The following is an 11117-nucleotide window of genomic DNA, read 5'->3' on the forward strand; positions in this document are numbered from 1 at the left end:
ACAGCAATAAGAGTCAAAAAAATGATGACATTCACTTAGAAAAATGAGGGTTGTTGATGATTCTGATAAGCGAAATTAAATGATTTCTTTCTGTTGTTTAGCAAAACGGTGGCTGTTTCTTCACAGTCTCTATAATTTAAGACATCTTGGTACTTTCATCAGAGTCGAATAGATAAAACTTGCACATTTTTGTCAAATTGTGTAAATAATAAGATTTTATTTTTTATTGACTTGAGTTTAGGGATGAACTTGGAAGGAAATTACATCTTTAAAATGTTTATTTTTCACACACAGTAATATGAAAAAAGACAGCTACAAGAATTTTCTGGCTTCTGAGCATTTAGCTGCAACATATCTAAATTGAATGCAGTTAAAAATCAACAATGAGCTCCAAAGAAAATTTGACTGAGCACCAAAGTAGGTCCATTCAAAAAGGCAATTATGTTACTGCTTTAAATTCAGAAGAACATATTGGCACTCCAACCTACAAAGGTAAATTCAGTCAACTCTTAGAGAAAACAAATTGGTTGGAAAATGCTCAGGAACCTGCTGCATGCTTGAGTAATAATAGTCAGCCTATCACAACCTCAGTCATCACTCAAGTCTTTCATGTGCCTCTGGAGGAGAACGAGTATGTGAATCAGCTTGGTAAAGATAGACGAGGAAAATTCTACCTAGATATCATGCAAAAGACTGGTGCCAATGTAGAATTAATTTTTGTCGAAGACCAGGGCCTCTACATTATAGTCTCTGGTGAAACAGAAACTGTCATGAAAGCTCAGAAGGAGATTTTTACATGGTTTCAGGATCGAGGTTTAACTGCAGTGTCCATTCCCGAAGAACAGCCGTGCTTTGTTACAGGCAAGACTGGAGGAGAAATGCAAGACTTAGAAGAAAAAGATGCAACCTACATCCAGAACTTATGCCCAGATAACCACAGCAACTGGATTAATACTGTGGGCATCAAAGAGGTCATGAAGAAGGATTTACATGAAGTCCTAGGTATGTCTACTGATCAAGACAAATGTGCTGTAGAGAAGTTAGATGAGAAAAAAGCATTTTTTCCTTCCACTCCTGGACCATCCAGTAAAACTTTTGACAAAATTATACCAGAAACAGAGGCACACATCCATGTTCCACCACCTAGTGTCAATCAGACACAAGTAGGCTTTACTGAAAAAAAGCAGCAGCTTAATGAGGCTCAGGCTTGTGTAAAGGAGATTTTTGACAGCACTAAAAAGAAAAACACACCCATCAATGCAGAGATGAAATTTCAGCACAAGTGTACCATAGGTCCCAAGAGAAATTCTGTGCAGGAGACCTTGCAAAGAAGTGGAATTTCAATAGAGATCTTACCCGTAGAGAGCATGTCAGCTTCTGTGACAGAGCAAGGTGAGCCTGGAAGCTCAGGGAAGGCATTTTCCAAAGCCAGTTCGAAGACCGAACTTTACACTGTTTCCTCGATCTTTGTACCTTCCTGGCTTCACAGATTTCTTATTGGTAAGAAAGGTTGTAATATATCTGAAATCACACACAGCATGCCAAAAGTTCACATAGAATTTACTGAAGGAGATCAAATTACAATAAAAGGACCAAAAGAAGATGTGAATTGTGCTCAAGAACAAATTGAGGTCATAGTCAAAGATCTAATTAACAGGATGGATTATGCAGAAATCAATGTTGACTGTAAGTTTCACAAACATCTGATAGGGAAGAATGATGCCATCATAAAGCAAATTAAAGAGAGGAATAATGTTTCTGTGCTAATGTCACCTAAAAATGTAAAGAATAAATTGATTAGAATTGAGGGGGAATCTCAGGGAGTCCAACAAGCCAAGAGAGAACTTCTTGAACTTGCTGGTCATTTAGAAAATGAGCACAGCAAGGATTTAATCATTGAGCAAAGATTTCACCCTGCAATCATTGGGTGGAAAGGTGAGCGGATCCATGACATCCAGAAGAAATTCCCAGAGGTGATGATTCATTTTCCTGACCAAGCACAAAAAAGTGACACAGTCCAACTTAGAGGGCCAAAACATGAAATAGAAAAATGCACACAATATTTGGAGAATGTGGTGGCAGACATTGTAGAGAGTAGCTATTCCGTAACTATTCCCAACTTTAAAAAGCCTCACAGAAATGTCAATGGAGAAGGAGGTGCAAACATAAAAACAATCTGTGCAGCAAGCAACACCAAAAGTAATCCTCCATCGGCAAGTGGCTACTCAGAAGATATTGTCATCAGTGGAAAACCTGCAAACTGTGAAGTAGCTTCTAACTGGATTCTTCCAACTCAGAAACATATAACCAATAGTTCAGAGGTAGAAATTTCTATTCCTTCCAATCTATACAAGTCTCTTACCGATTCTAAAGACTGTTTGATTGGTGCAATCATGCAAGAATGTGGAAGGATCCACATCCACTTTCCAAAAATGGACTCAGGCCTTCAAAGAGTCATTATTAGGGGCCCTGCCCAAAGTGTTGAAAAGGCCAAGACAAAACTGCTACAACTAGCAGAAGAAGAGCAAACCAAGAGTCATACTGTAATTCTCCACGTCAAACCACAGTATCACAAATTCCTCATGAATAAAAATGGTGGCAATGTTTCCAAAGTCTGTAATGAGACTGGAGCGCACATCATTTTCCCTATCCCTGAGGACGAGGATCAAGAATTGTTAACTATTAAAGGAACAGAGAAGGCTGTCAAAGATGCGCAAAAGGGACTAGCGGCACTAATTACAAATCTAGATAACATTGTAGAGGAGGACATACTGATAAATCCTGTTGACCACCATCATTTTTTCCTGAGAAGAGGCCCGGTTTTTCGCGAGATAACTGAGGAGTATGGTGGTGTTAGTATTAACTTTTCATATTCAGGAAAACAGAGAAGCAAAGTCACAATCAAAGGAGCAAAGCCTTGTGTGGAAGCCGCCAAAAAGCACATTCAGGAGATTACTGGGGGCTTGGATAGTCAAGTCACAACAGAATGTATTATTCCCCAGAAGTTCCATCATTTTATCATGGGACAAATGTGTTCTCGAATCCAACAAATTACTAGAGATTATAATGTCCAAATCAAATTCCCAGATAAAGAGAACTCAGTTACTAATATGGATCCAACCATTCAGAAAAATGAGGAAGAAGTTAGGGAAAAGAGCACTACGGAAGCTGCTTCTATTTCCCCAAGGAAATGTGACACCATACTTATCTCTGGCCAAAAGGAAGAGTGTGCAGCAGCCATGGAAGCCCTTGAGGCTTTAATTCCTGTCACTGCTGCACTAGATGTGCCCTTTGACCCTCATCATTATATCATTGGTCAGAAAAGAAGAGAGATACGAAAGATAATGGATAGGTTTGAAGTTAATATACACATGTCAACACCTGGATTGGCATCTGATATCCTTTTTATCACTGGCCTTGCTGCAAACGTGGAGCAAGCCAAAGCTAGGTTACAAGAACTTGTCAAGGCTTTACAAAATGAAGTAAAAGATCGAGCATTAAGAAATTTTAAACTCAAGTTCACAGTAGACCCCAAATATCACCCTAAGATCATTGGTCACAAAGGGGTAGTTATTACTCAGATTTGCTTGAAGCATAAGGTTGCTATTCATTTTCCACGTAAAGGAAGTGATGAGACACAAGACCAAATCACCATCACTGGATATGAAAATAACACCATCGCTGCCCAGAATACAATCATGAAACTGGTGCATAAATTTGAAAAAAAAGGGTTACTAAGCAAATCCCAGTAAACCATCGTGTTCATGGCCAGGTTATTGGATTCCATGGAAAAACCATTCACAAAATCATGAATCAGTTCCAAGTAGATATCCATTTCTCTTCAAGACGATCCCAAAATCTAAATGTTGTCACTGTGACTGGACTCCCTAATAATGTCACAAAAGCCACTGCTCATATCCTCAATCTTGAGAAACATCTGGCTGTTATCAAAAAGCACGAGTCTCAACAGGAGCCTATGAAGAAGATCTCTCTGTGCAATTTATCCTATACTCCATCCAAGGATTTTGTAGTAAAAGATCTTCCCCGTACTGCAAACACAACTGAAATTATCCCAGACATAAACATGTCTGAAGATTTTCCCAGCTTGGGGAATCAAGTGGGTCCTAAGACTCACTCTTGGAGATGCAAACAAGAATGAACAACAACGACAAAAAAAGCGAAATTGTTCCAGCAAGCTTAAACATCCCATCAAAATTTGTTCTAAACTGACATAGCTTCTTGATCATTGGCACATTTCTTACACTGTTGTCTCCAGTGCATTCCTCTTTAAATTCTGCAGGCTATGTTATAATAAAGATAAGGTGCTCAATTCTGTGTGTTTGCAGTAATTACTAACACAGAGTCTAATTTCCACTCAGAAGCTGTTTCTGATATTTCTTTTATGAAACAGAGTTTCCATTATTTTAAATGTAGTTCATTAAAATATTAAACAAATACCACATACTTCCTAAATTTCATGGTCTGCTTAGCAAGTCATTATTCATTTATCTTTCCTTATGAGAAGTCAACAATATGGCAAGGAGATTACATCTGTGTCATCATCCCAAGGCATAAATTTTGACTTTGCAAAAACTAAAACAGATTGTGCTATTTTTACTCTTTTTTCATGTGTTATTATTTGCATTACTTCCCGTCTTCTCTTTTGTAGAGTTGAACCAGTTTCTTCGACAACAGTTAAAATGTTCATCTAACCTGGCTTATAGAATAGTGATAAAAATAAGCTTTGGACAGCACGATTACGTGCTGAGTGTTCTGTTGGAGCGATTGCATATCCAAAGTAGCATGGCAGTGATGTTAGAGGAGACAAAAAAGACCAAGGAATGTAAAGAATATCAAACTACCTAGAATTGCTTTGGTTTTTCAGACAATGTTTCTAACTGCCAATTGGGGGAGTGAGACTCCCATAATTTTTCATTCCTAGGCATACCCTTCAGAAGACTACTTTAGGGAAAAAATGTCAAACCCAAAACAGACTGTGTTTTCATCTTCTTTTCAGTAATCTCCCAGGTCCGGTAAAATCTTAAGGTCATGATGCCAAGTCTTATTTTAGTGGATGATGTGGTTCCCCAATAAGATCCCCCCTGAAAAACTAACACACTCACCACTCAACCTGATGCTGATGTAATCAGCTGATGTCTGGCATCTACATCTACCCACCCCCAGCATTTTCCTCATCTCTAGTGAGCCACTTTGTGCAAGGTCATGTGTCCTTCCCAGGGGCAGCCTCCATCCAATGACTAGTCAACCCAGCTTCCTTCCCACCTTTCAAGACAATTATCCATGATCATCTCAAATCTGGAGCTCACCAAAAAGTAGGCTGAGTTCTTTGTTGTGACTGCATCAGAACTAAACTCCCTCTACCCAATTCTGTTGTGTTCATTCCCTAATAGTTGTTCATCTCAAGATGACTCTCCAGTTAACTTTTTGCCTACAAATGCTCTATCTCTGGGTCTGGTGCAGCAATAGTTAGATGAATTGATCTAAGAAACATCTTGTATGGGATGTGAGGGATATCAAAAGAGGGAATATGGAGACAGATGTTTAGTATCAAGGATTTTGACCAGATCTTAAGGAGTGGCTCACTTTCTTTTAAATCATCTCAGGTTTCCCTCTACCTGCACAATGCCTTTCCAAAACACCGCAAACAAATGCCTAGTGTCATCCAGCATTTAATATCTCTTAATTTTGATTTGCTTTTATCATAGCATTTAGAATTAGAGGATTTACAAGATAATATGCAAATTCTTATACCATCGCCTACTTCATCATGCCAGGCTGTTCTTCCTGCAGAGGTGGGGCTGGATAGCGGTTTGGGGAGGAAGGATGCTTGGGTGAAGGTAGTGCACACACACTTCTGAGTTCAAATATATGCATTCAACTTAAATAAGCATTACCGAAGTTTCTTCACTTCCACAAGAAGTATATGAGTTCCTGATGGTCCACACCTTCACCAACAGCTAGTGCTAACAACCTGGCCTGGTGGGTATTATTTTAGCATAATATTGATTTTATGCCACTGAGTCAATGTCTTTCATGATTATAGGCATATTACCTATCTTTTTGTCCTAACCCATTAAGCTTAATTATTATGCTTCACACGAACCTGAGATATGATTATCCATGCTTGAGAAATGTTGCTAGCAGCATACTAGTTATTTCTGTTTGACCCTCATGAGCCCTATCCTCAATATCAACCATTGCTCACTAGAAACACTGGATCACAATTTAGAGTTTATTACTATTGTACACTATTTAGAGTGATGCACTAATTAAATTTACTCCAGGGCTATGAAAATAATTCCCTATTCTATATTTCATTTTGAATTATATTTAGCTATGTTATTCAACAAAACCATCAGAGTATCTGCAATGAGATTAAACAGAATATTAATATATTTCAGTAGTAAATTGTATAAAGACAATAACAATAAGAACAAAATCAACGTTATAAACACATATTCAAAGAAAATCTTCTCCCATGATAAAATTTCCAAAGAAAAATAAAAGCTCAAAAATTAAACACACTTTAAAGTTAAATTTGGAAGTTTCTTTCTCCTTTTCTATGCTCTGAAATAACTTAAGTACAATCGGATTATTTACTCTTTAAGCATTCATAGAATGAACTCTCTGAGTCCGTCTAGGTCATGTACATTCTTTGGGGAACTTCTGTGTTTTCTCTCTCATGGTCCCTTAGTCTATTGATATGGTTTTTTCTACATTTATTTTTCTAAATTGTTAAAATCTATTTATATTTTCAAATTAATTTTGGCATCGTTTATTATGATGAATTTTTCAAAATTCCCACTCTTCTGATGATTATTAGCATTTATGATTCCGTGTATTTGCACATACTTTCAGTTTAGATGTAAACATCGATTGTGTTAAGCCACTGAGATTTTGACTTAAATCTAATTACCTAATTAAGTCTACTTAAACTATTTCACAGAAAAGAAAACGAGGGAAAACTTCTAAATTCTCTAAAGAATTAGTATGATATTAATGCAACATACCACCCAAAATTGCATGAAAAATCTTGAGACCAATCTTTTTTATGAACATTGATGCCATACTTAAAATAAAGTACTAGCAGATTCCAGCAGTATTAAAAAGCTTATCCTGAGTGAATGAGGTGTGTATTCCACGAATATCTGTTTTTAATAATTAGGAAATAATTTTTATATAATTATTCCATTGGCATAATGCATCATATTGATAGAGATACGAGATAAAGAGAAAAATCATGTACTATCCATAGAGTAAGATAAAACATGCTACAAATTAAATACCTATTGTTATTTTATAAAACCATTAACTGAATAGTAACTGGTGGTTAATTTGCTAACATTGCACACGCACACTGGTACTGACATACTATATAAGTGATGATTCTACACTAGAAGTTTTCCTGTTAAAATTTGGAATAAAAAATGACCACTTTCTACAATAACCTTTAAGATTGTGTTGTATTGCAGTTATCAGCCAAAATAATAGGAATGTGAATGCAATTTGTAGCTAATGACTAGAAAGGGAGATACTAAAGTATCTGTATTGGCAGGTGATGTAATTCTATATATGAAAACATCAAATATTCAATGGAAAACTATGATACACAATAAAATAATTTTACAGGTGAGCAGAACATAAAATCAAAATACAAAAGTGAATGGCTTTTTATTAGAAGCAATATAAAGTAGACAATATTGGATAGTAAACCTTACTTGTAATAAATAAATATAGATAAGTAAAATAGGCGTAAACTTAACAAGAAATGACCAAAACTTACATAATTAAGGTTAGAAAACACTCTTGAAAAATATCAATGAAGATTTGAAAAAATAGAAAGAAATTAGGCAGTATGCATTTAAGGCAATCTTAATAAAAATACTATAATTTCTTTTTTTCCCTGTGTCTTGACAAGTTGATTATAAATTTTCAAAGAAAAGATATGATTAGCTAAGAAAGCCCTGCTAAAGGAAAATATTCAAGAATCCACAGACCTACCTGATATTAAACACTAATTATACAGACTCAATTATTAAAATATTGTGATTTTTTACCATATAAATACATAAGGCAAGGCAATAGAATAGACAACCTCAAAGCAGGCTCAATAGGTCATAGAAATTTAGTATCTGAAAAAGCATAAAGGGTGTGTTAAATAGTGAAGGCTTGTGTATTGGTTTGCTAGGGCTACTGTAAAAGAGTACCACAAACTTCGTGGCCTAAAATAGAAGAAATTTATTCTCTCACCGTTTCAGAGCTCGAAGGCTGAAATCGATGTGTTGAGAAGCCTATATTCCCTCAAAATGCTCTAGGAGACCACCTATTCCTTGCCTTTTCCAGCTTTTGGTGATGGTTGGCAATCCTTCTGGTGTCTTGGCTTTTAGACCCATCACTCCAATCTCTGTCTCCATCTTCACATTCCCTTTCCCTTGTATGTGTCTGTCTCCTATTTCCTTTTTTCTTATACAGACACTGGTCATTCAATTTAAGGCACACTCAGGCAATTGAGGATAATTTCTTCCTGTGATCCTCTATTATATATGCAAAGACTTTTCTCCCAAGTAAGATCTTACTCACAAATTCCAGGGGTGAGCACAAGAGCATGTCTTATTGGGGAAGAGAGTTGCCATTCAACACACCATAGCGTGGATGTGTGAAAAGTCATATGGAAAAAGATGAAACAACCTTTTCCTTATTCCAAATAATTGTAGAAACTTTAAGTAGAAGATAGAATCAAATATGAAAGCTATAGAAGAAAGCATGAGTGAAATCCTATATTATTTTCCAAGATTAGTAGTTAATAATGCTCATGTCTATAACAGGTGCTCAATAAGACCTAAGTGACAGAAAGTAGAAAAAGAAAATCTTGGTTCTAGCTTTTCCATGATTAAGTGTGATAATAACTTTGCTATCATAAAACCACCACACTGTGAGGAAAAATATTTACCTTAGCAAACTGTGTACTCCCTCAGAAATTGCTATTTGAGGCATTTTTTTACTTCTGGTTCAGTTCATACACTTGCAGTGGTGGTAGCCCGAGGCTAATTTGAACAACTTTCCTCATACAAACTTTCTTCTTCACTTTGAGCCCAACATCATTGGCCCATCAGACTGGAGGAATATAGTCTCAGTTTAGTGGTATAGCCTTCACTCTCTCCTCTGAGCAGGTATATTTAGTTCTATGACTTTTTCCATTGTCACATGCAGAGGAAAAGCTTAGGTCAGCTAAATCTCTAGAAAGAATTTATTCTATTTCCAATTTGTTTTATCTTGAGAATCACAGCTAAAAATTTCCTGAACTGGTGATGATGTTGATGCCACTGGATCCTGAGCCCCAAAGGACTTTATGAAAACCAATAATTCTGCTTTTCCTTTATTTTTGAACAAGTTTGACATGCTTCATCAAGGGCCAAGTGAGAACAGCAAGGCTCCCTTATGAGATATCTTTGAAGTTCACATTGTAAGTAATTGATTATTTTCCACTCAAGAGATAATGGACAAGCAAAATTAATTCAAAATTTGTCCTTTTACTTCCATTCCTGGTCCTTGAGATAACTCACAGGACAACACTGCCAAACCAATCTCACTTGAATAAGCAAGTTTATGCAATATGAAGCTTTACTAGTAGTTTCAAGGATACAAGCAATCAACAGGCCCATCAAAACAGCAAGAAGTCTGAGACATTGAGATAAATTCATGAGATACTTTCTTCCAACAATAGACGTGTTCTTTGGCTTAAGTTCGAATATAAGGGCTGCAAATATGGTTTACAATGACCACACACAGCCCAGAGCATTTTAGGTTATAAGCCATCTGCATTATATACTCAGGTAGTTAGATAGCTTACATATTATTTTCTAAGAATCAAGTCCTCAGGAATCTGTAAATTCTGGGATTGTTTACCATTAGCTATGTGAAATCAAGGACATCCTGTTGATATCATTTTATTGATAAGGACACTACTCCTTACTGCTATCATCAGTCTATTGACCAGTATGTTTACAAGAGAGTTCTAATGACTTGTATCCTTTCTTCTTGGACTTTTCTTGGAGAGAAATGGAGCATAGATCATTTTTTAGATCCTCTTCTAACTTTAAATTAAGAACGCTTAGGGAGTATAACTAAAGCTGCCTACCTACAAGTGAGGACTCATAGTGTAATGCTAGAATACCACGAGTGCTGAGTAGGATAGAGAAATTGTCTATTATGAGCTGAAAGATATCAACATTGGTCTGTCCACTAGTGAGCAGAAAAATAAATGATCACGTCATAGCTTTTGTCCATTTTCTTCTATAGAGTTGTATCTTCTTTTGCTCACTCATAAGAACAACAACAACAAACCTTGGAAGGAGTAGAATCTGATTTCCATAAGTGTCACTTATATTACTTCAAATGTCCAGTTTTCAACAAAATCATGAGACATGGAAAGAAACAGGAAAGTAAGACCTATACAAAGAAAATAAGATAGTCAATATAAAGTGACTCTGAGGAAGCGCAGATGTTCGCCTTACTAGACAAAGAGTTTAAATCAGCAACTATAATTATATATTATATTTTATAATCACTATCACCCAGCAACTAAAAAACAAAGAGCCAATAGAAACCAGATGTGAATAATTAAAGGAAAGTATGAAAACAATGTCTCATCAAATGAAGATTATCAATAGAGATATAAATTATAACAAAAGGACCTGATAGAAATTCTGGAGTTGCACAGAAGACTAACTAAAATGAAAATTTCACTAGATGGGCTATACAGCAGATTTGAACTGGTAGAAAGATAGAATAAGGAAACATGAAGACAGATCACTTTAGGTAATCCAATCTAAATAGCAAAGAGAATGAAAGAATGAGGAAAAATAGCCTCACAGACCCATGAGGCACTATCCAGTATAATGACATGTGCAAAGTAGGAGTTCCAGAAGGAGAGGAAAGAAAGTTGTAGAAGAAGTGTTTGAAGAAATTATCGTCAAAAACATGCCAGTTTGATGAAAAAAGTGTAATCTGTAGTTGCAAGAAGTTCAACAAATTTTAAAAGGATAAACTCAAAGAGATCCACATCTACATACATCATAGTCAAACTGCCAAACTAA

General features: G+C 36.1%; 1 pseudogene; it reads left to right on the forward strand.

The window, feature by feature from the left end:
- The first annotated feature begins 383 nt into the window (after positions 1 to 383).
- Positions 384 to 4159, forward strand: LOC139042610 (vigilin pseudogene; annotated as a pseudogene).
- Positions 4160 to 11117: the final 6958 nt, after the last annotated feature.

The sequence above is a fragment of the Equus asinus genome, chromosome X (assembly GCF_041296235.1).
Source record: "Equus asinus isolate D_3611 breed Donkey chromosome X, EquAss-T2T_v2, whole genome shotgun sequence".
Classification (NCBI taxonomy): Eukaryota; Metazoa; Chordata; class Mammalia; order Perissodactyla; family Equidae; genus Equus; species Equus asinus.